We start from the raw sequence: 27551 nt of genomic DNA, 5'->3' as shown, positions 1-27551 counted from the left end.
TTCAAATTAAGCATACTTTCTTTTTCTTTGGTATCATCCGCCCTAGCAAAAGCAATATCGATATCACCCGGAATAGCTTCGATATTATCAGGGAACATTTTACACAAAGCAATACGTTTCTATGGATGGGGTTTAATGTAGAGGATCCACTCCCCAGAGTTTTAGTTTTCGATCGCAGCTGGACGTAGAACCGACTACTATCTCTCTTTCTCTCTCTCTCTGCCCTTCATCTTCTCTCCACACCGGCAGGTAGGCGTCTCTCGAAAAGCGCTTAATCCTCCGACCAGTCGAAAGCCCCTCTGCTGGTATTACAGCAAACGCTGATTTGTGGTCGCGGCAGCGACATTATTTATAATTTGTGAGTATTAATAGCTGACTCACACGTGTATACCTACTGGGATATATATTGTACGGGAGCCTTTTCAGTCTCATCGATCTCGCCTATCGTCGATAAATTTCCTTCTCGTTCGTGGCCAGTAGTTCAAGTTTCAGTTCGGTCGCAGTTCTATTTTGCCGTACACACATACATATACACACTTTCATCGCGTCAAATCATTTTCCATTCTGACGTACACACTAGCTTATCTCCGTAGGATCGCGGTAGCGATTTCAATCTCCCCTTTTCTTCTTTGTGACAAACCTATGAGTTTCTGGCGTGGCTGTGCAGGTTGCGTGTAATTATTAATTCCTTCATCGCCGTACGACTCTGCAAGTAACGGGACAATGAACATCGCTTTAATTCTTAAGGACGCGCATACGTAGGACAATCTGGGCGGTAGTCGCGGAGTTGGTTCTGTTTTCTGGCCGCACCCAACATCGCGCGGCATTGTTCACCACCTCCGATCTTCGTCTTTCGCGGTCAGAGCAGAGAAGAAGAAAGGCTTAGTCGATGAAAGGCGAATGAAGACAGACATGTACGAACGTACCCAAGAGGGACGCTGAAAGGGCCGACCTACGGAATACGTTATTTCTGAGGACTGTTATTTCGCCGCGGAATCCACGGACTGGGTATATGGCGCCGAGATAACGGAATCAGATAGCTACCGTGCCATCTCTTACCGCAGAATGATACCTTACGGGGATATAACTCACCGTTTCCAGACCGATACCTTTACCGGAAGGTACGCACGAAACCCGACTCTGTCCGTATTCTCTGTGTGTCTCGATGCAGGTCTCGAGACGCCCACCGTATCTACGCCACTGTCCGTGATGGCTTATTCTCGAAATTGTCGACCGGAGCGTAATAAAGCGTTCGGGGACTGCCAATCAGTCGATAGAACTTAACTTGGAACGCTAGACGCGGCGCGGTAAGGGCGTGGACGACACGATACCGCTGCGCCACCCTGACGACCATGCTACCGCATTCATATTTTTTCCCCTTCGACGACCTGGATCAGAACATTTATCAGTTACGTAAAAAATAGTTCATTCAATCACGCTCGTTTGATATGGCATCAAAGGCGAAGACTCGTTCTACATAAAAAGAGGGGTTCGTTCGAAGTTGTTGCTTTTTCGCGAATCCAATCTAACTTCGTGCGATAACGACTACGAAAGGTCAGTGGGAGTGGTGGGAAGAGAACGAAACCATTACTCGTTTCTACCCCTATTAGTTCATTTTCTCGTTAGGAAAACCGACGGATGTACAATTATCGACGATTGCGACGGCAATTAAGCCAGTTCTCGATACCCTTTGAAAATCTGCTTTCATTGTTTCTCTGCGGCTCTCTGGGATCTCGTCCGAACGAAACAATGCTCCTCTTTTTCCTCCCTTTATAATCGGGCATGATCAGCCGACGCGTCCTCGTCACGCTAATTGCTTAGCAACTAATCCGGTCAAACGTCCGTATATTTTCCATAAGTTTTCGACCATTCGCGGAGAGACGCGATCGCGAAGGAATGTTTTAAAGACCATCTAAAGACATTTGCGGGACTTGAGAATCCTGATTTTTAGAAATACTAAGATTTATGGTGGATCCTTAGGTTTATTGAAGGTTTGAGTAAGGGTGGGCATCTGATGACCAGACAACGAGGGGTGGCGTACGGTTTATATTACGCGACGTAACAATAAGACTTGAAGCAACAGAAAGTAGCGAAAGGCAATTCTATAACGATATACGTGAACGTAAACCGTAAGAGGAATTATTAGAAAGAGAGGGTCAAAGATGTTTACTGGATTCATCTGCGGTCCGCGATGAACCAGCTCGCGAATTGGAATTCTCCACCTAATAAATCACCGTTGTATATCTGCGTGCATTGGGACGCAGGTACCGATGTAAATCGGCTTTCTCTCTGCGCCCATGCAACCTATAGCGTCAGTTTCATCGTTCGCTGGCACAGTCTCTCCAGGAAAGCGAACATTGTTTCGTGTGTGACCGTAGAATCGATTACAGCGGAACGATCGTCTAGATAACGAAACATACGCGGCACAACGAAACAGCTGGGATCTAAAAGCAGGTCGGATCGATTTTGTGGATCGATAGGTTTTCGACGCTGCTAGAATCGCGAGGGTGTACGAGCGTGATGGTTATCGACGTTCCACCGTTTACTCGCGGCTTAGATTCTCATTGATAAACAAGAGTCGATCGAATGGCAGAGTCGAGCTATTATGGGAATAAGGTCAATCTGTTCTTTTTTTGTTTCGTCCACACTTTGCCTGTTTTTGTCCTTTCTCTTTTTCCTTTTTTTTTTTTTTCTATTGTTGTGGTACATCCAGTAAAACGTTAAGAATATCTAGCCTCGTTTATTTCGGTGAAACTACTACGTGTACGGGAGCTGTGTTCGAGTTCGGGTTTTAATATCGCTGAGAGCAGCGCACGTTGACAAAAAGGGTAGGGAGTTTTTATTAAAACGCGCGTCCTCTCTCTCGTGCTCCCTGTCTTTCTCTAGCGCATTGATTTTCAATGTAATTTCACAAATTTATGGGCCATTTGCATCGGCCCGGATGGTACCGATATCATCGTGTTTAATAATTTTTTACTTCTGCATCAGTTCTTCCACTGCTGTCTCATTTTTTTCTTTTTCTTCCTCTGTCTCTCTTTTTTTTATCTAACAGAATGGATTTCGTTCTATCGGATGTTGTTCCTGCAAAACAGCTAACCGGTTATCTTCTTCCTGTTACAGAACATTTTTCAAGGCCTATCCAGCCACAGTATCGCATTTCGGATACGTCGCGAAAACGCTATAAACTACGAAACGAAACGATCGCCCCTGTTTCTCGCTTCTTTGTCACCGCCAACCCCAGCTGCTCTACCATCGCCACCACCGACAAACCTTCTTGCCGACATTTGGATTCACCATTAAACATGGTCTCGGCTTATCTTAATGGATATCTAGTTGGTTTCTTGGATCTTGGGATGTGAGTCGACGAGGAACCTTGCTTCGAATTTTTTCTTTTGGATATTCAACAACCGACGACGAATATTTGGATGGGACCATCGAATGGTGAGTTCTTGTTAGCAAATATTTTTCAAATTATTTTGAGATGGATTAAACGTGTAGCTTTGTTTCATAAAGAAACGAGTAGATGAATTCGTAATAGTCAATTGTATTAAGATCAGTATAAATACAGGTACAAATATAGAGATAGTGTATGCCAGTTGTAATCGTCGCTCGCTCAATGCTATTATGTCGATCGAAGAAAGGATAATGATACTCTGTCCTAGGAAGCACGTTCATACGTTTATACCGACGGACGTTACCACAAAAAGTTAATCTTCTTATATAACTTCGGCTGGAGATTACAAGAAACGGCAATAACAATCTGTCCAGAGTTCATTTGCCTGTAGACCTTGTAAACCAAAATAATCGTTAGTATCCAAAGCTACAGTAATATAGGTCTCTCCCAGATTCGAATTTTTCCACTTGAACCTTTTTACGCTCCTGTGCCGCTACATTTTATTTGTGCGACAACTAAGTAGGTCAATACACCGTTCAAATCATCTAATGTCATCTAATGGAGCGGTTAATGAAGAGATTTGTTTGTAGCATATTAATTAAAAACCAGACGATTGTATACATCTTTTAAGAAACTTCACCGTACGATTTACTGCTTAATTATATCGTGGGTTTATGCTCTGACGTGGATTAAATGTCGTACAGGCAGATGTAAAACAACAATCAGCCATTTCGCGGTAGACAACCGTACATTTTTCATCGAGTAAAGATGTTCCCGTACTGGTGGTCGTTTCTTGGAGGTAGCGCAATAGGTTCCCCTTTCAGCGTGTGCTGTTTAATTTACTGCAGCCCTCGACGAGTCGCGCAAACTGCATTAATAACAAGTCTGCTTGCTCCTTTGACATTTTGCAAGAGCATCCGCTGTAAAAACTCGCGCCCCATCGACTCTGACGCGAGATCGTTTCGGTTATTTTTCACTGCGGCTACGAAAACAAGAATCCGCGGCCGGGAAAACCGAGGCGCAAGGCGAAAGTAAGAATTCCAAGAAGCTTGAATTGCAGGTTCGGTTCTGGCTAATTTACCGGTTATTTCCGCGGGCAACGTGCGACGCGGAGGGTGTCGATGACGACACACAGAGGTCGATGATTTCAACCTCGTCGGCTATATACCTTTTATCCGCTATGCAGAGTGGCCGTATTAAAATGTAAATGCATGGTAGCTAGTTATTATGCGGAGCGGCCGATGCGATCTCCACCGACGGCGATGCCACCCTCGTCCTCGTGTGTGCGTCCTCCTATGCCCCTCGTCGTCGTCGTAAACACCCGATAATGGGGAAACCGTGTACCTTGCTATCCGCTCCTGTACTCTCACGCAAGTGTGAGAAAGAGGGAAAGAGAGGACACGATGGCCAACGAGAGACGTCGATTACTGTTCCTCCGACCTTCCGCGATCAAAAATTGCTCGGACATCTGAAACCTTCCGATACCACATTTTTCCTCTGTGTATTCCTCGGATCAGATAATCTCTATAAGAAGAAGAACACTTGGTCCATAACGTCCACGAACCGCGAGTTGATCAAAGCGCGCGATCGATCAATTCCCTTCCCATGTTCGGATTATCTTCCGTAAAGTACTCGTGAAACTTTTAAAACCGCTGACCTTTTTTTCTCCGGTAGTATTACCGTATGATTTCGATTAAGATATCTCGTTACAGCGCCGTAAAAGCTGCTTCTCGTTTACCTCTAAATCGGTCATCCTCAGAAATCTTCGAAATTCGAGGAAAGCTCGTCGTGCGTATCTCTTTCGACGAGTGTCACCGCGTAACCGTTGCAAATTGCTGGAAGAACCGACATGACGTAGCGAGATTCGACAAAAGGAATCTTCCGGGCAACGTGTTTTTCTCGAGATACGTGCTCGGCCAATGAAAAATATTTGTTGGTTTTGTTAGCTGGTTGGTTAGTGTGCGCGTAGGAGTCGCGGATCCTTCAACGGAGGGCACGTTTTCTTCTCGTCCCTCTCTCTTGTCACCGTGTTCGCGATGTTATCACTGCCGCCTGTTTTGCGGCTTTCGTATTATTTGTGCATTTCCACGGTTATATTCCTGCGGGTCTCCGTTCTACCGTATAATAAAATCCCTCTCAGCAGACTGTCTTCTCCTTCCCTGTACTCGGAGCATCCCTCGGTACACAGTATGTTGCTGCATCGTGCTTGCACGGGGCAACGCGTGGTGCATTCTTGGTGTGCTAAGAGTACGAGAGAGGGAGAAGGGGTTGACTAGATAGAGGGAGCGAGACGGGATCGAGATGGTTTGGGAGGATGGGTAGGAGGAAAACATAGAGGGCTGAGTAACTGCAAACAACAAATACCACCAGGTACCGGCGCGCATTCCACGAACGGTGTGTATAAACACGAAGCCGACGGCCGTGAAATCCGTGTAGAGAAACCCGGTTAATGCTGTCGAAGTACACGATACTCTGGCTATATTTGTCGATCGTTCCGGGAGACGATGTATAGATATCTTGCGAGCGTAAGCTAATCGGGGTTGCAGTCTTGTCGAGCTCCCCCTTTACTTTAAGGTTCCGAGAAACTTTGTACATCGTCGGTCACGAGCTAATGAACCTAGGTCACCTTGATCTACCGAAAAGCACGAGCACAGCGGCAGGAGGGAACGGAAGGACGCGCATAGCGTTCGTTGAAAGATAGGGATACAGAGGTTGAGCGGTGGGTTCAGGATAGTAGGGTCATGCGATCGACCGCGACCAGAGAGCCAGGGAGAGAAAGAGAGGAAGGGAGGGAACGAGAGAGAGAGAGAGAGAGAGAGAAAGAGAAAGAGAGAGAGAGAGGGACGACTTACTTATGGCGACAACAGGTTACAAAGTCGGCTGGTTAACGCTGGCCGCAGGTCAAGTTTCCTCTCATCGTGCAAAGGTCAAAGGGCATTCCCCTAGCGGAAGCTAATGACATTTTTGCGGGACGTTAGAAAGGTTCGTGTACGGGATACCTTTTGAATCCTCTTAGGGTGTAGAGATAAAGGGGAATAAATCAGAAGGCAAGATCCGTGACGATTATCCACGGCATGAAATGCATTATCGAACGTTTAATAAAGAGGTGGTGGATAGAATCGTCGCCTATTATACGACTAAACGGCGCGGCGCCATGTCGTAAAGGATCGCGCCGTAGAGGAGCAAGATCGACGATACGCTGCCGGGTATCCGTGAACGACCTGGGAGGGGTTGCATAAATATTTCTGAAAAATTAACGAACCAGCAGTAATACATTTTACAACGCTTGATAAGTTCCGTAGTAACGCGAGCATCGGAGAAAAGTGGCGAAAGGCTGTGCTGATAAATAGGTCGATCATAGAAGCCCTGTCGGAGCGTGAAGAATTAATCTCCCGCGCAAGAAGTTTAAATATTAAATACGAGTCTTCGCTGCGACCGTATTCACGCGATTAATTGATTATCCCTCTATGGATGATAAATGAGCCTTCGGCTGGCGCACAATATGAAAGCTTGTATGTGCAACGATACGTGGCGCCTATTGTACGCCGCTTACCTGTAGGGTAAGGTGTTGCCAGGTGTGTCGATGTAACGATGCGAAGAAAATAGAAAAAAAATACAGAGAAAATCGAGTCGCCTCAAAGTGGTCGCCTAAATGGCACGTTCCATTAGACCGGAAAATTCGAAGGCCGTGCGCGAGGGTCGATATAAGCCACTCGTTACAACGGTTCACTTCGCGAGTGAATAGAGGTCAGGTCGATCGAATCGACGATGCGATTAATCGTGTTTCCTTATTTTCTCCTTTTCGTTTGGTTTGGCAAAACTGGAGTTAACGATGGTAAAGGTTGACCAAATCGATTGCGATTTATAAAGAATGGAAAGGTTCATTGTCAACGGCAAACCATCGTGTTTGCGAAATCGCGGATTTGCCAACGAGTCATGTAAATCCGAATGACGTTTCAAATTATAATGTCTCGTCGTTCGACGTTGGAGGATAATGACTATCGTTTGGTCGCACGCTGCATCGGTTGTTTTCCATTCTGGACATTTATATTCAGTGGTCGGATGATCGATAAATTTCGCTCTAATTGCTTCAACAAAGCGTACAATCCATACTCGATCGTAAAAGAAAGCGAGAGCGTTCTTGCAAACGGCTGGTAGGTGGGTAGGTTGGTAGGTTGGTAGGTAGGTAGGTAGAATTCGATCGGTGGGAAATTCCTACCGCGGATCCTTTTGCCATGTATTTCCAATGAGCGCGGTAAAGGAAGAGGCCGAGTCCTGGATATCGCGGTACCGCTAAATATTCGAATCGCCGTTCGCGATACAAGAGATTATTAAAATATTTAAACGAGCCCGTCGACCGTCGTTACCGGGGACTGAAGTCCTCTCTTCGCGAGGTTCTCAATTAAATGCTAACGAGCGAAGAGCTCTTTCCACCTGAATACTCCTTCGTTGGAAGCTGCAGCAGCCACCTAGCTTTCCTCTGCCCCTCACCTCCTACCTCTCACTCCCTTCGGCCCGCCCCTCACTGCCACGGCTTGCCCTTCTTCTCTGTCCCCCCGACGACATTGTTTTAACGAGACTGGGAAGTGCAATTTGTTCTTCCTGCCCTCGGCCCGTCGCAAAAGGGGTTACCTGCTCTTTCTTCTCTCTTTGCAATACTCTTTTCCGCGCTTTTCTCGCGGAACCCGTCGCGCCGTCTTGCTTGTGTGTGACGCTCTCTGTTCGCACGTATCCGCGAGCCGGCGACCGCGTTTCAATCACAGTCGTTTCGTGAAAAATCGCTGGCGGCAATTTCGAAATTATTTCTTCATGGCTCCGTGAGCCGGCTCGCGGAGATCCCAAGTTGTCGACTGCTGCGTCTGCAAACAATAGGATACGTTGAGCGGTAATTGAAATATTGCGCGCGCGGAGCTGCCTCGTTACCCCGTGATGCATTCAGAAGAAAAAACGACGTACGCCCTAGACCTATTATGCCCGACTAACTAAATCCGCCGCGGTTGTTCGTGGGAATGCCATTGTTGTTTTAACGTAACAGAAGTATTCGGGATGGAAACAACTGGTGGTTCTTATATTTCGTATACTTTCGTTGGTTTCGGTCGGCCAACGAATAACAGGCAAGCAAATATCCGGAGTTGAAAAATTTGTGCCGCTTCGTAGATCGCGAAAAACAGACATCGCGTCGAGTTAGGGGCCAGCTTGGAGAAAAAGCAGGATCGAGATAGCGCGCAGTATCTTCTCATCCTCGGTTGCACGATGCGCCAGTGACTAGGAGCGCTCGTAAAAATGATCGAAGTCTCTAACGTCGTCGATCCTCGGTCCCTATAACTTTCAGCAACCTTCGGTTCTTTTTTTAAATCTACTCCCGGAAACTTTCTTCGCTCTCTCTTCTTCTGCGGACGCGTCTCGTTGCACAGGCTGCCGCTCTCCAGAGCCGGGGAACGAGAAAGTACCGAGAAACGCCGACAGAGGTGAAGGTGCTGGGTACCCTCGAGTTAAATTTTAATTTGCAACTAGTTAAAAAGTTAGCGGCACCCGCAAGCGCAAGAAGCGACTCGCGGCTGCCGCGACGATAATGTAAGGGGCGAACTTTCGTTGGTTAGCTGAAGGTACGGCGAAGGGCGGTGGTATGCGAAGGGTACCGCGAATACCCTACCGAGAAAGGAGGCTGCTGAATCGAATACTTGGTAGGATAGGTGGGGAAGAATCATGCGAACATCCGGGAAATTCGAGAAGTGTGAACTCGTTAACCCGTAAATCGTCGTTACGGGCTGCGACTGAGACACCCGGTAGGGTTACGTTAGTCGCGATTAAAGCGCGCATCCAGCTGTCGTACACTTTCCCGGCAAAGTTGGAAGGGTTCAATTACAAGACGGAGACGCGCGGACCCATTGTCTTTATCGCTACTTTCGTCGGTAGGCAATTACGCGGCGATGTTGCTCCTTATCGTTGTCGTTTCGACGGAAAACGCAAATAATTAATTAGACGCTTTTTGCAGCGTCCAGGCTTGCTACCTTCGTTGCAGAAGCTTCTCTAATGAGGATTTTCTTTAAAGGTAGCTCCTACCGACGTTGGTCTTTAGGTGAGCTGACTTGGCACCACTAGATAGATATACGTACATACCTTTCTTCCGTTTTTTTCTTCCAGTTCTTCGAGTTAAATCCGCATCGGGTACAGTACATACACTATCATATAGTCTAGGATATGTGGAGGTTTAGGTAGACTCTGAAAGTACTGATGGTCTTTCACGTGCATGTAGTTGGTAGATAGGAGCGAGAATCGTGGCCAACGCAGCTTAACTACGATGATCAGACCGGGGGGAAGAACGGGGAAAGTTTCTCCGTGTGATGGGATCGTGTTGGCTGGGCGCGAGAGATTTTCGAGTTGGTAGGTTTTTCCAGGATGTTTCGAGCTTTCCGCGGCTTTCTTTCCTATTCCCGCAGACTCTTTGGAAGATTAACTCCGCACGAGTGCGTCCGGTGACGGCGCTGCGATTCCGCGGATAGACGTCCGGATTTATCAATGGCGTTGCGCACTGTGAATCGGCTCAAAGACGTTTATACGACAAATCGTTCAATTTCGGCCGGTACAGCTGAATATCGGTTGAATCTCGCGACGAAGACTGTTTTCTGTCTTCGTGCCAAGGAAAGGAATAGGCTGTCTTGGATGATAGCTGAAAATATAGGCAGACGAAGAGAGGCAGAGAGACAGCCAGACGCGGAAGAGGAAAAGATTGCGAGGAGAAGGGAAACGTGGCGAGCATACAACGAAGGGAGGGAATCCCCTGGAATAGAATAAAGAACCGGCGTATCGGCGAAACTACATAACCGTAACGATATTACGTCGCAAAAGGAGTTATTTGCCGCTGTAAATAAGAAGGCGAGGAATAAAAGAGCTAGGGAAAGGGACGAAGCCACGGAAAAGAGTGGCTGGGTAACGAAAAACGAAGGAGAAGAGAAATAAAAAGGGTGCACTTCGTGAGAAGATGAAATTTCCTTTTCCGGGTCGATCGTTAAGCCGCGTACAATCGTTCCGACGACGGAAATATCGGTTTTTGTGGACCAGAGATCCCATTGTCTTTGCGGATTTCTCGTGGACGATGAGAAAAAAAAAGAAGAGGAGAGAATAGGGTCGAAGGGAATAGGAGGAAGGAGAAGCAGAACAAAAACGATAATAGTTGGTTCGGCTTCGTTATCGAATGGTTTCTGCTTCTCGTATATTAGTCCCCAATCTGGCCGCGAGATCGACGCGACCTTATAAATCAGCGACACGGTTCGGGATTCGAATTAAATACAGACTTGTTCCTCTCTTGCGGTATCGATGCGTCGGTTAAAAACCGAGGGAAATCCGTTCGCGAATGTCTTTATCGCGCTGATACACGATTGCAATTTAAACACGGCGCTGCAGTTACCGTGCCAAACGAGTTTGTTACTGGCACGGTAATTGCATCTTCCGCGTTTGACTGTTTCCGCACGAATGTAAGTCGCGGGGATAAGCCGCGTACAAAGAGAGGGCGGAAGAGCGACGGAGAGGCAGCTAGCGAAGTCTGGCTTCTCAGAAACGATCGGGAATCTTGTGATTCCAATTAACCGATAACGAGCAAAAGTAATATCTCTCGTTCTTCTCTATCGCTCTTCTGGCCGAGTTCGTCTTGTTCTTCCTCTTCTTCCATCATTCCTCGTTCATTCTCCGTTTCTCGGAGTAGATCGATCGAAAGCGCGCGCCACAGTCTACGCCACTTTATCACGGGATAAAAGTGCAAAAAGGGAAAGTCGTGTTTAGCATAGTCATACATACGTATTATCGCGTGCATGTAGATACATAGAGAGGAAAAACAGGAACAGGGGCATAGGGGCTGATCCTATAAAACAGAAAATCGAAGCGTGCCATGATCGTTTCGTTTTACAGCAGGTCGCGCGATAACGAATCTTTCCCCGTAATCGAGTTACGACCTGATTTCGATACCGTCGATATTTTCGAAAGCCACGTCACACAGCCGGACCATTGCACGATTAATTAGCGTCGGCGTTAATTGCTTCGCCGTTGAAAAGAGAGTCGGCTGAAATTAATCATCCGCCTGTTCCATTTTGATCCAATCAGCCGTTCTCTTCGAAGATATTAAACAGAGTAAACAGCAGTAGCTAAGGCCGTGTCTTGGCCAGCCAAGCGTACGATACCGAGTCCAGTGTTAATTAATGAAACTCGACGAGCCGAGTAGAATAGAAAATCTTACATGAAAAATATTTCGTCCATGTTGGCCAACACGAAGAATATTATTTACGGAACGCGATGCTACCGCGAATACGTATTCTTCCATGTACAATTTTCGTGCGTTCGAAACGTCTTCTGCCGCAGATGTACGGCTCGGTACGTGCATATGCAGCAAATATACATAGAAATGGAATACGCGGATAATAATATACGATACGCGGTGTTCGCGTATCACATCGTATCGCGATACACCAATAAGAAGCGTATCTACACGGAGAAAGGGGATCATCCGGAGTATTTCGATTGCGTCTGAACCAGCTCGGAGTAATACTACTTCCAACGTTCCCCTCCGCTTCGATTCCGCGCCGATCCTATCATCATCGTTCGCAAATCACCGCGTGACGTAACCGGCTGCAGTTACATAAATTACAGTGCTGGACGGACGGTCATTAGCGTAGCGTAATTTAATGACAGAGACAATGCACTTTTCTGGAATGGAACGAAGAGAAAGAGCAAACGAGAGAGAGAGAGAGAGAGAGAGAAAGAGAGAGGAAGTCGGGAGCCTACGATCCAACTGGAGATGATTCCGTAATGGTGCTCGTTATACGACAGCACACGATATAAAGTGGTCTTTTATCCGAGCTCAATTGCTAAAACGATGCGACGGTAATAACAAGAACTGCATAATAAGGGACAATTCCTAGGCTCCTTAAGAGCGTAGAATTTTGAACTTTTTCATTCGGCCAACTGCCGATTATCCGCCCGATAATTGTATACTCGATCAGGCAATAACGTCGAACTGTAATTATCGTTCGTCAGCTTTTTCCTCTTGTTGTTTTCGCGACTGATCCTATTACGAGAGCCTGGAAACGTATGCATAAAGAAGCAGCCTGGGAGAGAACGTGCACGTTTCGGGTTTATTTTCAGTTGAGAAGAGAAAAAAGTGGCGCGACTTGCAGGCTCGGTTTCATCGTGAGAGACAAATCTTCGCGTTAAATGGACGTGTAACGAAACGTGCAACCACCCGACTGAAATCACGTCAGACCAGATAATTTATATGAATCGCACAGCGTGTCCGTAGATATTGCGGCATCCGTTATTCGTCACCAGGTAAGTCGTACCGCACGGACTCGCGTCTGATTTCGTTCTACCGTGGTCCATAAGGAACGATGACTCGGGGAGCTCACCGGAGAAAAGCAGTATTGTTTTACAGGTCCCGTAGGAGTAGTTACCTACGATACGTAGTCCCTGGATCGCAGTTGGCCAATGACGAAACTGAAAATCCGACTCTCTCCCGATCATGAGGCTGGAAGGAATGAAGTGGAGCGTCGATCGCGATAGAAGCGTTAACTCGCGGATATCGCTATTACGATTCACGGTATTGCTACGTGTTTGATCGTCGGCATTATAAATTCAAGCGGGTTACGCTGTGCAGGGCTTGGCAGGCTCGGCGTAACGACGAAAGTCACGATTTATGGGAGTTTGTTTACGAGCCATTAAAGAAGAATTATATCAGAGGAAAATGGCGCGAATTGTCTTGTCGTCCGAAATAGCGCGAACTTACGATGATTTAGTCGTAGGATAGTGGCTCTTATAAAGACGCCATAACTCGAGGGCCAGGAAACGATTTGAATCTTCTTTGTTTCTGTCCGATGGTTGATCGATTCCCCATGGAAGATTCGCTCGTTTTCTTCCTCTCTTTCTTTTTTTCCTCTCGTTAGACGATTAATTAAGAAGAAAGGGAGGATCTTTAATCCCGGTATACGGGCGTTCGCGAATCGGCAATATCGAATCGGCGATCGAGCGCACAAAGGCGGTCAATTCGTGGAAAGCACGAGCGAAAGACGTGGAGGAGGCTTGTCAGCCACTTCCTGACTAATTGCCGGCGGGTTCGCCGTTTCTCGGAAGTCCCGTGGAAATATTGCTTCCGCAGGTCGAAGTACCGAAGACCGACCTCAGGAAGACTCGGGCCTATTTCAGGGCAGAGAATTGAGGTCGTAGATCCTCCTCGAGTTTCCACCATTCTCTCCCTTTTCCACTCGCCGCTACGCTGTTTCTCTTCGTTCTACCGGTTTCGTCTTGCACGCTGCCGCAGGACTTCTAGTCTATGCTCTAGTTCCAGTGGCCTGGAACCATCATGCTGATGTATTGAATTCAGTTGTTTAATTAGATATTAACGGACCCCCGTAGGCGAGATCGACGAAACGTTATACCGATGCCAGAAAGGAAACCATTTTCTATGCGCGATCGCAACTGCATCGATAGAATATTAGTACTTCGATAACGAGCATACAAAGCTGTAATATATATATATATATCTTCCTGTTTAGTAACGAGTCTCCGATATATTCTCCGGCTCGCGGGTATCTTTCCTGTATATCGGACTTGAGTGTGTAGTCGTGGCCACCTGGTAGAGTCTCGCCGGTTCACGTTAGAGAAAGAAACTCGTCGGAAGTCCGAGCGTGTTACCTGGCGTGCCTTGGGACGCCGGGTAATCGTAATTAACGAGGTAAAAATAGAGGCCGAGAGTAGAAATGGGTTTGTAGCCAGGGCGGCAAGTGAAAACTCATATTTACCGGTTAGCGAGCTTAGACATTCGCAGTAATGCTACGGCATTACGCGATACGCCGTGAATACCGAGTTTAGCACAGGCGAACGGCGAAATAAGCCGGACCAGGTTCGCACGTCGTGAAAACAAACGAGAGAGGAATCCTGATAAAAGGAGGAACGGTGGTGTACAGGTCGCGGCCCTGCCGGTATCGCGCAAGGGGAGGCTTTTCTCGCTAATGAACCACGTGGATGTGAGCTGTGGAAAATGACGCGTTGACTTTAATGCCGAAAGTATTGCTGCCGAGACTTCGACACCAGTGGAATACAGTCACGACCTGTTAGATTGTAAGTTCACCGCGAAGTTTTGTCGCGTTTCTTGTTGGTCGACGTAGATCGAGATCTAGAGGCGATAGGCATTCTCCAGCGTACTTTGTTATATTTTTTTGCTGTCTGTTTGTCAGTTTGTTTGTTCCGTCTGCATGAATCATTATTAACTGATGATGTTTTTTTTTACGGAGAAAATACTGCGATGATTAGCAACGATGATAACCCAATGGTGTCAAGCGAAGAGGATACGAGGAATGATTAATTACACCCGTTTTGTCATGTAATTTTTACCACCCATTATTGCTGCGTGTGGACTAGCGTTATCGCGATGCATGCTGTTCTTCCTTAATGGCAATACTTAATTTTATCCTTAATTGGCTTTCTCTTTTAGTTTAAAGGGTCCGTAAAACGCCAACTTTTTTTTTTATATTTCATCACCTGCGCGATAGAATTTTTCTTTGAATCTTTCGTCAACCTTGTTGATAATTGATTTAGAACACATGCATTTTCACCATTTATCTTTGCACATCGTTCGTGTTTCATCTCTTTCTATCGATCTCTAGTACAATAGGCTAACACGTTTTATTCACCGAGCTCCTTTTTAATGATTTCAATCAAGTAATGTACTTGCATATTTTAAAACACGACTCTTTAACCTTCCTATAAATTATTAACTTACTCTCGGATTCAACGCTTTTACCGTCGATTCGTTTTATTTTCTGAATGTGTGAACAGTGTTTTCACAGCAACATTTAACGTATATCTTCTCAGCGTAAACGTGGTGTGTAGTGTGTAGGGTTAACGGTGTTGGATAAAGTTTTCGGCAGCACCGAGTACCGATAGAAAGCAGGAGAAACAGAGAGAAGATGCATGTGCTACGTAGGAAGAATGGAACAGAAGGAGGACATGTAGGGCAACAAGGATGACGCAAGTTTGAGTGTGCCTCGATAGATGTCGGTTAATGGAAAAATTTAAAAGGTCAGAATGCGCTTTTAACGGTGGCCGCGCCAGTTGCTTCGTAATAGAAAAGTAATACAATATTTTGAACACGACGGAAGGGTGGTGCACGCGGACAATTAAAAGCTCGCAGCGGTGGGTGAGAATAATTGCTCTTCGTTTCGATGCGAAAGCCGGAATTCTGGCGGCGCTGACAATAAAGCTGACCCGTAGTCGCGCGCGCGACAAGAGGAGGATGCGATTGTACCGAGTGACAACCCAGTATGTCGAACGACCAAATGGATTTTACGTGTACACGAAAAATACAGCCTCGACAGTGCTATTGTGTTCGATACGAACCGGAGTCACGCATCCATGGGTTTTACATGCACGCATTACACCTACATTTACCGTGCCATAATCCGTGGCACGCAGCTCCGCTTTACGCGACGAGGGATACGCTGTTCGTTCGCTACGGAAATCTACGAAAACCAAAGGGACCAAATTAATTTACTTTCCACTGGCATATAGCTTCTATGATTCTGTTTCTTCTTTACGGCCTGTTCTTCCCTAAAATTGCGCGTAACTCGATTTCCTGTGCATTTTTCGCTTGAAACGTTTCCAAAGCTTCTTCATAATGTCGCGACAAAGCTCTTTTATAGATATTTCCGGCCCTACTGGCGCGCGATCCTTCTTCCCTTTTAGCCGGTTTTAGCCCTCCGGGAATAAAGCATTTTAATCGCCAGATTATAATTAGTACGGTTATGAAACGACGTTACAGATAGTCTCGTAAAATTCAAGATTATGAAAGAAATCGCGTGCTGCTTTCGGTGGGAAGGATTTTTCAACTTGTCACTAGAATCGTTGCGCATCGCGATGATTTAATCGGGCTGGTGGAGTTAAAACGGGGGGAAAAAATGGGAAACACGCACACCCTATATCGAACCGCACCACCATCGGGCAACGGCAATGTTTATCGCTTTCTGACGAGAGGTAACTCGATTTATCGTCGATTCGACACGGTACAGGGGCCCAGTTGAAAATCGTTATCGCATCGCGGTTATCATACCGACTCTCGCCTACGTGCCGCCATTACCTACATATTGCGTTAACAGCCACTGTTTTCGACCCCTTCACGCAACCCCTTTCTACCCCAGGTAACGAGTGATTTCGTGCAACGTCTCGGTTCGACTGGATTATCGAACTTGCGTACACATTAATTACAATTACTGAACGCATCGAGAATTTCGGCGAGGACGATCGACGAGAACGGGTTTCATATAGGTGCTTTTGTCGTTCCGATCCATTCATCGTTCAAACGAGACAGTTATGTTATTTCGTACTGGTGAAAGGGGAGGAGTAACAGTGGAAAGCATTAAATAAATCGACGTTACATCATAATGGTATCGGTCGGAATCAAATAAATATTTGCCGCGACACGGCTCCAACCCGATAGCCGTGAAATTTAATTCGCGTCACCGCGCGTGGAGAGCAGGCGCGCGTCGAATGTAAATTCTGGGTACACGATAGTGCGACGGGCTCGCGCGCGCGGAAATGCTGCCAAATAATTTCCCGTTTTTCATGCAACCCATATTTGACGGACAACCGGTGATTTTGAAAACTTTTTTTTTCCCCTCTCCCGTTCGATGGCAATCGCGGCGGAAGTGAAGGCCGAGATAGCCGCATAACGGAACGCGCGAGCTACAACGGTTCTGTACAGGGCGCACATCCAAACGAAAGCGTCAGTTTTAATTACGCGTTTGCCCGGTGTATCGCGCCATCGGGAATATCAGTGATATTGACTACATATATCCTATGTATCCGCCAGTAGACACGTTGCAGTGTACGATATTGGCCATTGCCTCTGTTAGGCTTTTACTGCGTCATCCTGTCCACGTAATCTGGAAATACTAGCTCGCATTATCAAACATGCCAACCGTTCACCACCTCTGGTTTTGTTTTTCCTTCTTCCCCGTTTGCCGTGATGCAGCTCGAGCATGTTTCTATCATAATCGCTTCTTAATATTCTAACGACATCGACCCCTTTGAATTCCTAATACATCTGACATTTATTTGAACGTAATTAAAGTTAGTTTGAAGAGCGAGAAAGATTCGAGCTGCCACGGAGAAAAAAGCTAAAGCTCGCTACCGAAGAACGGTTGAATTTTTCTGACGTAGTAATTTAGCAGTAATAGTGCAACGTTTATGGAAAAGTACGTTCGCACGTACATTTTACTTGGTTTTCGCGCAGGCATCCTTGCTTGTCTGCTTTTCAATTACCGGCCATGCAATTCCTTGCGTTATCGGTGGCTGATCTAGACATACCTGGCCTCCGGCAAGTTTGCAGTATTTCTGTTTCGCCTGGTTCTCCGTTTTCCAACTGTACGGAAACTGACGTGCCTGCGAGGAATTTTACGGCGATCGAACACGGAGGTATGCCCGCCCGCCGCGACTTTTTATGCACGGTCAATGCGTATCGCAAAAATGTGTAAAGGCGAACTCGATTCATAAAGTTTGCCTGTATCTCTAGTCAAATGAAAATTTCTATCGTATATGCCCTTCGGCGATCTTCCGTTCGAACGAGCCACATTTTTCGTACACGAAAACGTCTACATCGATACAGTAGTTTTCATGGTTTAGCGAGATCTTAAATTAAAGATGTATTCAGACCATAAGGTTTTGTTATCATACGTGTTACCTTTTGCAATAGGAAGCAACACAAACTTTGTACGATTGTAACTGAAGTTTCGAACCTTCATAGATGCTTTCAGTTTTTTTAGCGAGATGTTCGAACAAATAAATATCGTACTTTTGATCGATTTATATATTGTTACGTGTTACTCGTTAATTACTTCTTAGAGTGAAATTACGTTTACGACTATAGAATGCGAAAGTATCACGGAAATATACTTGTCACATTTTTCACCAATTGTCCTGATCCATTTTCTGTGCCTTCGATTTCTACGAATGTCAAAGTATTCTATGCTAACAACTACATCTTGGCTGACTAGTCCATGAACGATATCAACTCGCTGGCTATTTGGCGTTCATCCAGTGGCCAACCACTGTGGCGACTATGGTCATTTTCTCCAAAATCTGTCTTGGTGACTGTCGAGACTGTTGTGAACATTTCTAGGGAATTCCTTCTTGTTTCAACTACTTCCTTGGGCAGTGACCCATCCGGCTCAGGGGTGGGAAATAATCCATCAGCATGTTGCTGGAGATATCTACATTTTCTAACGTGACGAAATAGAGACTTTGTAAAATTTTCACCCTGCGCAAACCTTCTCTCGAGAATTACAGAATTCCAGCGATAAAAACCAGCGCAATATTCATAAAAGAAAGAAGTGTCAACAATAAAAAAGATATGTATAACGCCGCAAGAATATTACAGGGAGGAGTAAGGAATAAAGAATATCAGCTACATAGAAACCAAGCAGAGGTGAACACCAGAGAAAATACGAGAAACGTTCAAGATATTCCAAAACTAAAATACACATTCCTGGATATCATACGATATCTGCGACATTTAAGATTACTCGCTGATGTAAAAATGTGCCACAATATACGTAAACTTACCTACACTGTGTAACACAGGGAAACCAACTCCGCGAGATTTAATTTCATTGTTGGAGGGTTGGTTGTTCGTCGGAAGAGCCGCTGTTGAGAATCGAGCCGGTTGGTTGCCGGTGATTCGATGGAAAGAAAAGAGGGTAGTTAATTTCGTGCAGTGTTGAATCGTAGGTTCGGGAAATGGTGCAAACGGGACGGGCCGTGGAGAGGCAATGCGTCTTTCGTCCGGTCGGGCCTCGCTGCCTCTTCTCTTCGCCCGGGATACGTCCGGTAATTGCGTTTGTGTGTAGCCAGGAAGTTTTATTCGGCTGGCATTTATTCGGCAACGAAGAGACAGCAGCCCACTTAGAAGGAGAGACAAATGTATTTACGTCGTGAATCTGCCAGGAAACCCGCATCCACCTTTCAAGCTTACCCCGTTTATCCAGGGATTCTCTCAAAATTACGGGAAGCTTTTGTGACTGGTATTTCGACCGTGAAAAAAAGAAAAGAAAGAAAAGACGAACAAGAGAGAAAGGTAGGAATAGATTGCACCGTGTATGGCATTAGCTGTAGCTAATTTTTGGTCGTCTTCTTCGGTCTGCAACACGAACTTGGGAAATAGACGTTACTCAATTATTAAGTTGCTCAACGAAGCTTTAAAAAGATCGATCAGATGCTTTGACAACTCGATCTCGCATTTACAACTTGTCGGGCACAAATTGACACCACGATCAAAACGTTGATCGCTACAGCTATGACAGCAGCTAGATCGGCAAGCCGCGTAAACGAACATGTACGTGTAAACGCTGCTTCGATAATAGATTCCCCATTTGGAGTTCAGAGTTCTACGGTGAATCTGTAACTCCGACGATCAAACTGCTTGCAAAGTTTGTCGCTCGAATCGAATGGGAGTTTGGGTAACTCGTACCTAGGCTGGCTCTTCCCTCTTGTACACGACTATGTACGTACATGCACGTATGTACGCGTATGCCTTTGCACTCCTCTCTTCTTCCTCTCTCTCTCTCTCTCTCTCTCTCTCTTTCTCACGGTTCAGCGTCTCTTCGCCGTGTGTACGTACACGTACACTCGCGAACATGCGCGGTTCACGTCGAGATTCTAGTCAACCTGACTGCTCGGCGCATTGTCGATGCGATGGAAAAGTATCCGGGATTTTTTTTTCCTTCCGATTTCAGCTTCCACTCGTTTCCGGTCTTAGCCGTCAGACGATGTACCATTAAAGTGTTTTCCCGCGACAGTCCCGTATGTGTCGTGATGCGCCTGCATTCTGCATGCATACTACATAAGCAATGCGACCGTGTCGTTTGCGACCGAAAGCGTGCTTTCTCTTCCAGGAGTTTCTGCGGTACAGGGAGTTGCGACAATATTGGGGAAACGAGGCAGGGGAATCGCTGTTGTACTTTCACTACTTTACCCTGCGACGCTTGTATATTTTTAACAGACAACGGTGTCTCGTTTGCGAAATTGTTGCCAACAAGCGCGATAACAATCTACTTTTCTAAACGAGAGATCAGAATGTTTAACCTTGGCGAGGTGGAGGCTGATCCGTGGCAGACATACGCGTGAATTTGTTTTTCAACGTCTAGGAAGGGAGAAACATATATTTTACTGTCAACTGCTGGAAATATGCAAAGGGTACGATTGGAATTTTTAGAAACGCGATCTCCGTTGAGTTAAAGAAATCTTGTTGTTGCAACAACGTTACGAGACCAAGAGAGAACACTTACGAATGTGAAAACAAAGCAGATGAGAATGAGCCAATGCTTTAAAGCATAAATAATATCTTTCCGTTTAGCAACAACGTGAGTCTTGGAACAATGTGGAGAACTTCCTAGTATTCCTGAACCTCCCTCGGTAGCAGTAGGATTTTTTGTAACAAAGTTTTACGATGTTGCAAATCGTTTGAAAGCATTTCCGTTCGTTACCGCAATATCGTAAGCTATTCCGGAATAGCCTGGCGTATCCCAGGGCGCTTTTTCGTTTTACAACAACGTCGTACGACATAACAATTTTCCCTTTTTTAATCTTGCGAAAATGGATATTTCAGTTTAATCGTTGATTTTATCCAAACAGAATTTTTCCGTTTAACTTGCTAAATCATATTATATCGTCAAATTGTTTCGCTTATTGTTGTTTTCACGTAGCAGTAGTGCTTCCGCTAAATTATAATCGGATAGACCGAGAATTCGCCGGATAAAATTGTATTACTGGCAAAAAAGAGAGAATCTACGAGTTGATTTCATAAATTTGCCGGATTTATTTCGAAATATTCTTTCATCTCTTTTGATCCATGGCGCGAGCTGGTTGCCATAGTTGGTGGCGTAACCATGCTGCCAGAGCGCCAGGAAAAGCGATCAAGCGTAAAAGTATTTTCGAGTGTGTTGCTCCAGCATCCAATGGCAAGCGAGACCGTGCTTCCCGGTACAACGAATATTTTAACACCTGCGAGCGGATTTCATCCCCGCATCACCCTCTGTCTCATATATAGCAGTTTTTCCCTGTGGATTTAACACTGAACAGCACTTATCGTCCTCCAGCATTCTCCTCCAGTCACAACTAAATTGTCTTGCTCAAGTTCAATTTTTAGATGTGACCTTTCTGTCTTTAGTCTCTTTCGCTCCTATTTGCTTTCTGCCAGTGTTTCGCCCTTTTCCCTGACTCGACACCTGCTTTGACGATTTTCCATTCCTCTAGCTTCGCTGCCCGAGGACCATATAACGGACCGTGGTATCGTTAGGGAAATGAGGTGAACTCCGGCGAGAATAGACGCGGAGTCGATAATAACCGAGCAAAGTCCATTATGACGCGTTTAAGGATTTACGCGGAGGGATTATCGATGCTCTGGAAAAAAGGACGAACGTTTCGAATCCCATACTACCATCGCTTCCTGCCGTTTCCTCTTTTTTCTATATCTCTCTCTCTCTCTCTCCGCCCCTCCTTCTCTCCCTTCTTACACTCCATAGCGTGGCCCTTTGCCTCCTCTTTGCGAGATTTACCTTATTCTCATCTTTCTCTTCGACCTTCTCCCCCCTCTCACTCGCCCTGATCTCTTATTCTCCAATCTCACTGTGCTCGTAAAGGATTCAAAAGAGATTGAAAAAGATTTGCTCGTCCTGCCGCTAAGAAAGTACAGGAGTACGGGAGCAGTAGGTAACGGGAGGAGGGTTGAAAGAAAGTAACGAAGAAGGCGGTCTAAGAGTTGTGGGGTTCGCAGAGGCCGGGCATTTTACTTTGTCGATAAAATAACTTTAAAAATTAAGACTACGGACGGTTAATTTCAACGTCAGATGGCATCTTCAGAGGGTAAAAAATAGTCGCTCAAAGGCTTATTACGATAGGAACGAAGACGTTGCTACAAGGTAACCTGGCTAATCTGCATCATAAAACACTTGTTGGTCGTACCCCGCGGTTACTGCAGCTGCGTCTGAAACGTAAATACAGTGTAGCGTTAGAGCGCGTAGCGCGCATCTTCCGTAGTTCTTGAAATAAGAATCGTTGCACGAAACCAGAGGAGACAACCGCTTTCATTACGGAACTGTGGGAAACGTTACTTCGTACGCTGAGCTGGTTGTGCTCGATATTTTTCTCGCATTGTATTAACGCAAAAGTTTTCTATTCCGTGGTTTGCCGAAACGGGAGAACGGTCTTATCGTTCCAGCGTTCTTTATTGTTTCAATCCCGATTGGTTTTCGAAAAATTGAGGCCGTCGCGAGGATTCGAAATTCACCGAAAGCTGGACCGTGCGAATTCCACGACGATTCGTACGTCGATGACCGTTCGCAGCGAAACAGAATTAAATTAGAAATTGTTCGACGTATGATAATTTGAACGGGCTCGGCTTGGCCGAGCGGCACGCACCCATCCGATATTTCGTGCTGGATGAGCATCGAGAATATCGAAAAATCGATATTTGCCGGGCTATCGTATCGGTGCGTTTTCGCCTCTATAAATCACGCGGTCAACGCACGCACGAATAACGTGCTCGCTAAAATATCTAACCTCTACTCGTCTTCGTCTTGCTTCTCGTAAAACATTCGTCACGTCGATTCGATTGAATTTCGTGGCGTGTCAAGCGGCCGATCGAACTTGTCAATGGGACGATTCGTCGACGATTTCGCTATCTTCCTGTGTCATCGTGACTTTAAACGTTGACCGACGCTGCGTAGGCGTTGGTCGGCTGTCCACGTTTTCCATCCACTTTCCCCTTGAAGCACAACCTCGGACAGATTCCAATTTAGATTCGCCGTTGCCGGTGTCGGCTAAGATGTGGCACGATGGCGCCCAGGCATGACCAAGTGTCATCGGCATTTTGCTGGAATAGCGACTGCCTTTCCTTCGAATGGAGTGCGACCAAGTCGATCGTGTATACAAATAAGCTGGCGTGCCGGAAATTAAGGATCGCATAAGGGACGGTACAGCGTAGAAACACGATCGTCCCGATGTTAGATAAACTAGATCCTGAGACATTTTTCTTTACTTCGTGCAACCTCTTTGGATCTCAACGTCGTGTTTTTGTCACGTTTGTCGCTAGATTATTCCATCAGGGGAGATGAAAAATTTCGAGAAACACGTTACACCGTGGAACGTATTCGTTGCCTCGCGGAAAAATGCGCGCAGAATTATTATCGAGCAAGTCAGAGGCCGGAGGTAATTTGAGAGAAAGCATTTCACTCGGCCAATCCTATCGCGCGTACGTCTCATCAGTCTGTTTATGGCGTGGGATACGCAATATATCTTCCGGTTTAATCTCCCGGCTTTCTTGCGTATCCTTCCTGCCGACCTGACTTTCCCAGGATTAATTTTTCGTTTTTTTGTCGGGTCGCTTCATGCAGACGATGCTGACGCCCGAGAGTGCGACGAGAACCACGAGACAAGACCCGACAGACTGACAGGACGGAAACGCTGATCCTTCATCCTCGTTTTTCTCTTGCTGATTTTTCCGTTATTACGGAGACGTTCAAGTGGTACGTATAAATTGAAATGAATTACGTAATAAAATGACCATCGTTAAAAATAATGAAACGAGGCGCGGATAAAATATCGCTGTGGACGTAGGGGAGAGAGCGTAACGTCGAGCAATCTGGAGCCCAGGCACGAGAGGAATCACGGAAAAAAATTCGGGCATCGACGAATAGGATGGTGAACGGTGTGCTTGTGTACGGGTACGGTCGTTCGCCATGAAAGAGCGAGACACGTGGAAGGGACGTGAGGGTGGAAGAATGGACGATAGGACGCGATGGCAATGTACAGAGGGGTCGGACAGGTAGGGTGTGGGGTATAGCCACGATATATCGTGGCTGAGCCTTTATTAAAACTGCTTTCGGTATTATTGCTTTCCGGGAACGTCGAGTCCCGAAAATGGCATTTCCGCGAGATAGGCCGTGGTCGTGTGCGCCGCCGAAAATATATATCATGCCCCCGTGAGACCTGTCGTCTCTGAGGGTACCGTCACAATCCGGCCCACTATGACCTGCAATAAATATGCTCTTCACTTTGTACAAGTCGCTCACGTGCTCTTATATTGCTCTCGCCTGGTTATTGCCTGCCGACCAAAAGTGACTCGGCCACTTTGGCCTCTGTCTGCTAGGGATCATCCAGGAAATCTGTATGCAACGATGCTTCCCTTCCAGCCATGCGCCCTACCGCCTCTCTCTCTCTCTCTCTCTCTCTACCCTCTATACCGTGGTTCTATTTTTCCACGCACAACGAGTGTGAAATCGAATGATCCGGATGTGTCTTCCGCGTTATAACCACGCGCTAATGTCCACACTCGTGCTGCCGCGAACGTACCATAATATTTAAAGAGCTGTTCTCTTTTACTTTTGTCCGGATACGATGGTTATTTTTCAGCCAGCCAAGTGTCGCGACCATTTTGTCCACTCGACGTTGGATCGTCGTTGAAATTTGTTCGCAACTTGGTACTCGACGTGTTATACCCGAATTCGTTCGTGTTTTTATTATATTTTTCTGTGTTTGACTAACAATAAAAGCCGTTGACCACGTTTCCAAACATGTAGCATCACGCGACGACACGATCTCTGGATAAACGCATCGTCGATACTACACGGGATCGCGAAAAATTTTCGCTCGATTCGTCCGATCTTTCGTTGTCGGCAAAACTGGAGAAGTTGGTTCGTTTCGCAACTTGACCTAGATTTCCGAGATTGCCGCTCGTCGACGATATCTTCGCTCATTGCTGGCTCTCCCACACACCGTCGAGAAACCGCCAGAAATTCTGTCGACATCGAACTTCTGTTACGAACGAAATCTTTCATATCCGATTATACGTACGCGTATCCGTCGAGACAAAGTGGTCGGGTGCTCTCTCTTGCTCTCTCGAAGCGCTAGTTGTCTTGCCAAGAGTAAGCTGCGTCGGGACGGTGCTTGGGAAACCCTTCGACCGTATGGAAAGCAACGGAACGACGATAGTAATAAAGGCGTCATGACAGTAATGGATGGTATTGACAACCCCTCCGCTTACCCCTTTCTCCATCTCCTTCTCCTCCAAAGGAGGAGTTCCAACTCACGGAATCTTCGTCTCTCTCCTGTTCTCCAGTTTGCTTGTTTCCCCTCTCTTGACTCGTTTGCTCTCTATCCAGACCGCTAGCCAGAAAGCAGGTAACAGCGACCAAGCGGCGAATAGTTTCCCTCGGATCGTCTTGAACAATGCAAATTGATGCGGAATCGATACTAAGCTGGTAGGAGTTTCTAATAAGATTCTCTCGCTTGCTACGATGCGGTATTGCGTGGCAACTCCTTTGCTCAGGTGCAAGAAGAGAAGGACGTTGTTTCTCCGTCTGACGAATGTCGCCGGTATTTCGTAGCAAGCTAGAAATGCACGCGTTGCGAGGCACTAGCTCGCGAACATGCACGTTTATACGTGAAAGCACTCGGTAGACTGCTGTTACTCTGTAGACGACGTTATCTACGCTCAACACTCTGCGACCCGTTTAGCCCTTGGGGCAGCCCGTAAAAACAATGAGAGAACACACTTTTCCGGATAATAAGCTTTTATTCTTCCGTGACGTTAGATTTTATTGTCAGCGTAGAGGAAAAGGAAGGAAGCTATAAAACTCGCGTATGCAAACGGTGGCAGCTTTCTCTTCGCCGTTGCGTTTTTCCATCCAGCCGTTACACCGCGCGCACCGGTGTCAAGCAGAATTTCGGTTTTTCAAAGTAAATCAGTCAGAAGGACGGTGATGGACATTTTAAAAACTCCGAGGCGAAAGAAAAGGATATCTTGTCGGGCGCGAGAACACGTTTGGAAATTGACAGACGTCGCGTGAAGTTTCTGAAAATGCAATGCGGAAACGGTAGCTGTAGCGATGCCCTTCGACAGTTTGCAATAATTCCATACTCGTGGTTCGTCGACGCGATATCATATACGATGTTATCCTACGATAGATCCGTGGTTCACACGCTACCGATCCTCTATGCAAGAAATCCCGGTGCTCTCGTATCGTAGATTATTTGTAAAACGCAACACCGGACGTATCGATGTATTCTATATCAGCTGGAAGCTAGGCACGGAATAATTTATAAGCGCATTTCATGGTTGATCACGTTCGGGCCTGGTACGTTCACAATCTGTCAGTTAACTACGTATCGCGCGTCCACCTACACGTAGGTGCAGAGAGATCTGGCCGGGTTCCACGTAGCGTCCTCATTATTCGTAAATTATTTGCCGGCCGTCACGTTGGCCTGAGCAGGGAATTGGAATTGGTTGCCACGACCGTATAGGGTGCAAACTCGTCGGATCGTAATAATATAGGATGTCCGTGTTCCATTGGTTACGTTTCCTCGTACACACGAAATGCATTGCGGCTCGCATTCAAAATACTCTAACTGGAATGCCGCGGTACAAGTTTCAGATCGAGCATACGAAAATCGACGAAAAGAGAGAAGAGTGGGAAAGAATCGCGGTTAATCGAGACCGAGTAGAACCAAAGAGAAACTTCGTTTTATCTTGTGGTTGGTATCGTCGCGTGGCATCGTCTTTTCGTCTGGCTAGCAACGTAGCTGTTTTGTCAATCTATCGCCGATCAAATTATCGGGCCAATAGAACGTCGAATCTCTATTCACCGGACCACCTCGATTCTCATATCAGTTGGCACCGGTTGTCTTTCTTTGAAACACTCGCAAGATACAGCCGAGACTAGGTTTCGTCGGATCTTCGACACAGATTTTCATTCCCTTTCCACCCAAAGTTTCTCGAAACTGTTGTTTGCCCGGAAGAACTTTGTCTCCGTAGCGTGCATTCGCGCGTCCTTTTCCACACGCGAAAGTTGTTTATCACACGCGAAATAATACCGTCGCTGCATGGAATACAACCAGTGACGACGCGGCCGCGTCGACGATCTGATTTCAGGCCCCGGAGCGAGGCGCGTGTATTAAAAATAACAACCTGACGCGTCACCGGAGAACTTGGTCGGGATTAATAGGATTAAATCAACCCTCCTTTTTTCACGGACCTGCTATTGTTTTCCAGCACGCTGACTGCCAATCAATTCGTAGCCTTCGCTGGCAAACGTTGTGCGCGCGCACGTTCCGTGATGCAGAAATA

The 27551-nt window shown here is 46.3% G+C and overlaps 1 long non-coding RNA gene across 2 annotated transcripts; it reads right to left on the bottom strand.

The window, feature by feature from the left end:
* Nucleotides 1-783: 783 nt before the first annotated feature.
* On the bottom strand, nucleotides 784-27551 carry LOC132909454 (uncharacterized). Of its 2 annotated transcripts, none has more exons than XR_009658544.1 (3): nucleotides 25280-27551; nucleotides 7829-25223; nucleotides 784-1388 (listed from the first exon to the last, which is right to left on the bottom strand). It is a non-coding gene; the product is annotated as an uncharacterized LOC132909454 (long non-coding RNA). The 2 variants fall into 2 exon arrangements; XR_009658545.1 differs by lacking the exon at nucleotides 784-1388 and having other exon boundaries at nucleotides 5045-8253; nucleotides 24809-25223.

The sequence above is a fragment of the Bombus pascuorum genome, chromosome 8 (genome assembly GCF_905332965.1).
Source record: "Bombus pascuorum chromosome 8, iyBomPasc1.1, whole genome shotgun sequence".
Lineage (NCBI taxonomy): Eukaryota > Metazoa > Arthropoda > Insecta > Hymenoptera > Apidae > Bombus > Bombus pascuorum.
The sequence above is the reverse complement of the archived record's forward strand: the minus strand, read 5'-3'. Positions and strand labels throughout refer to the sequence as shown.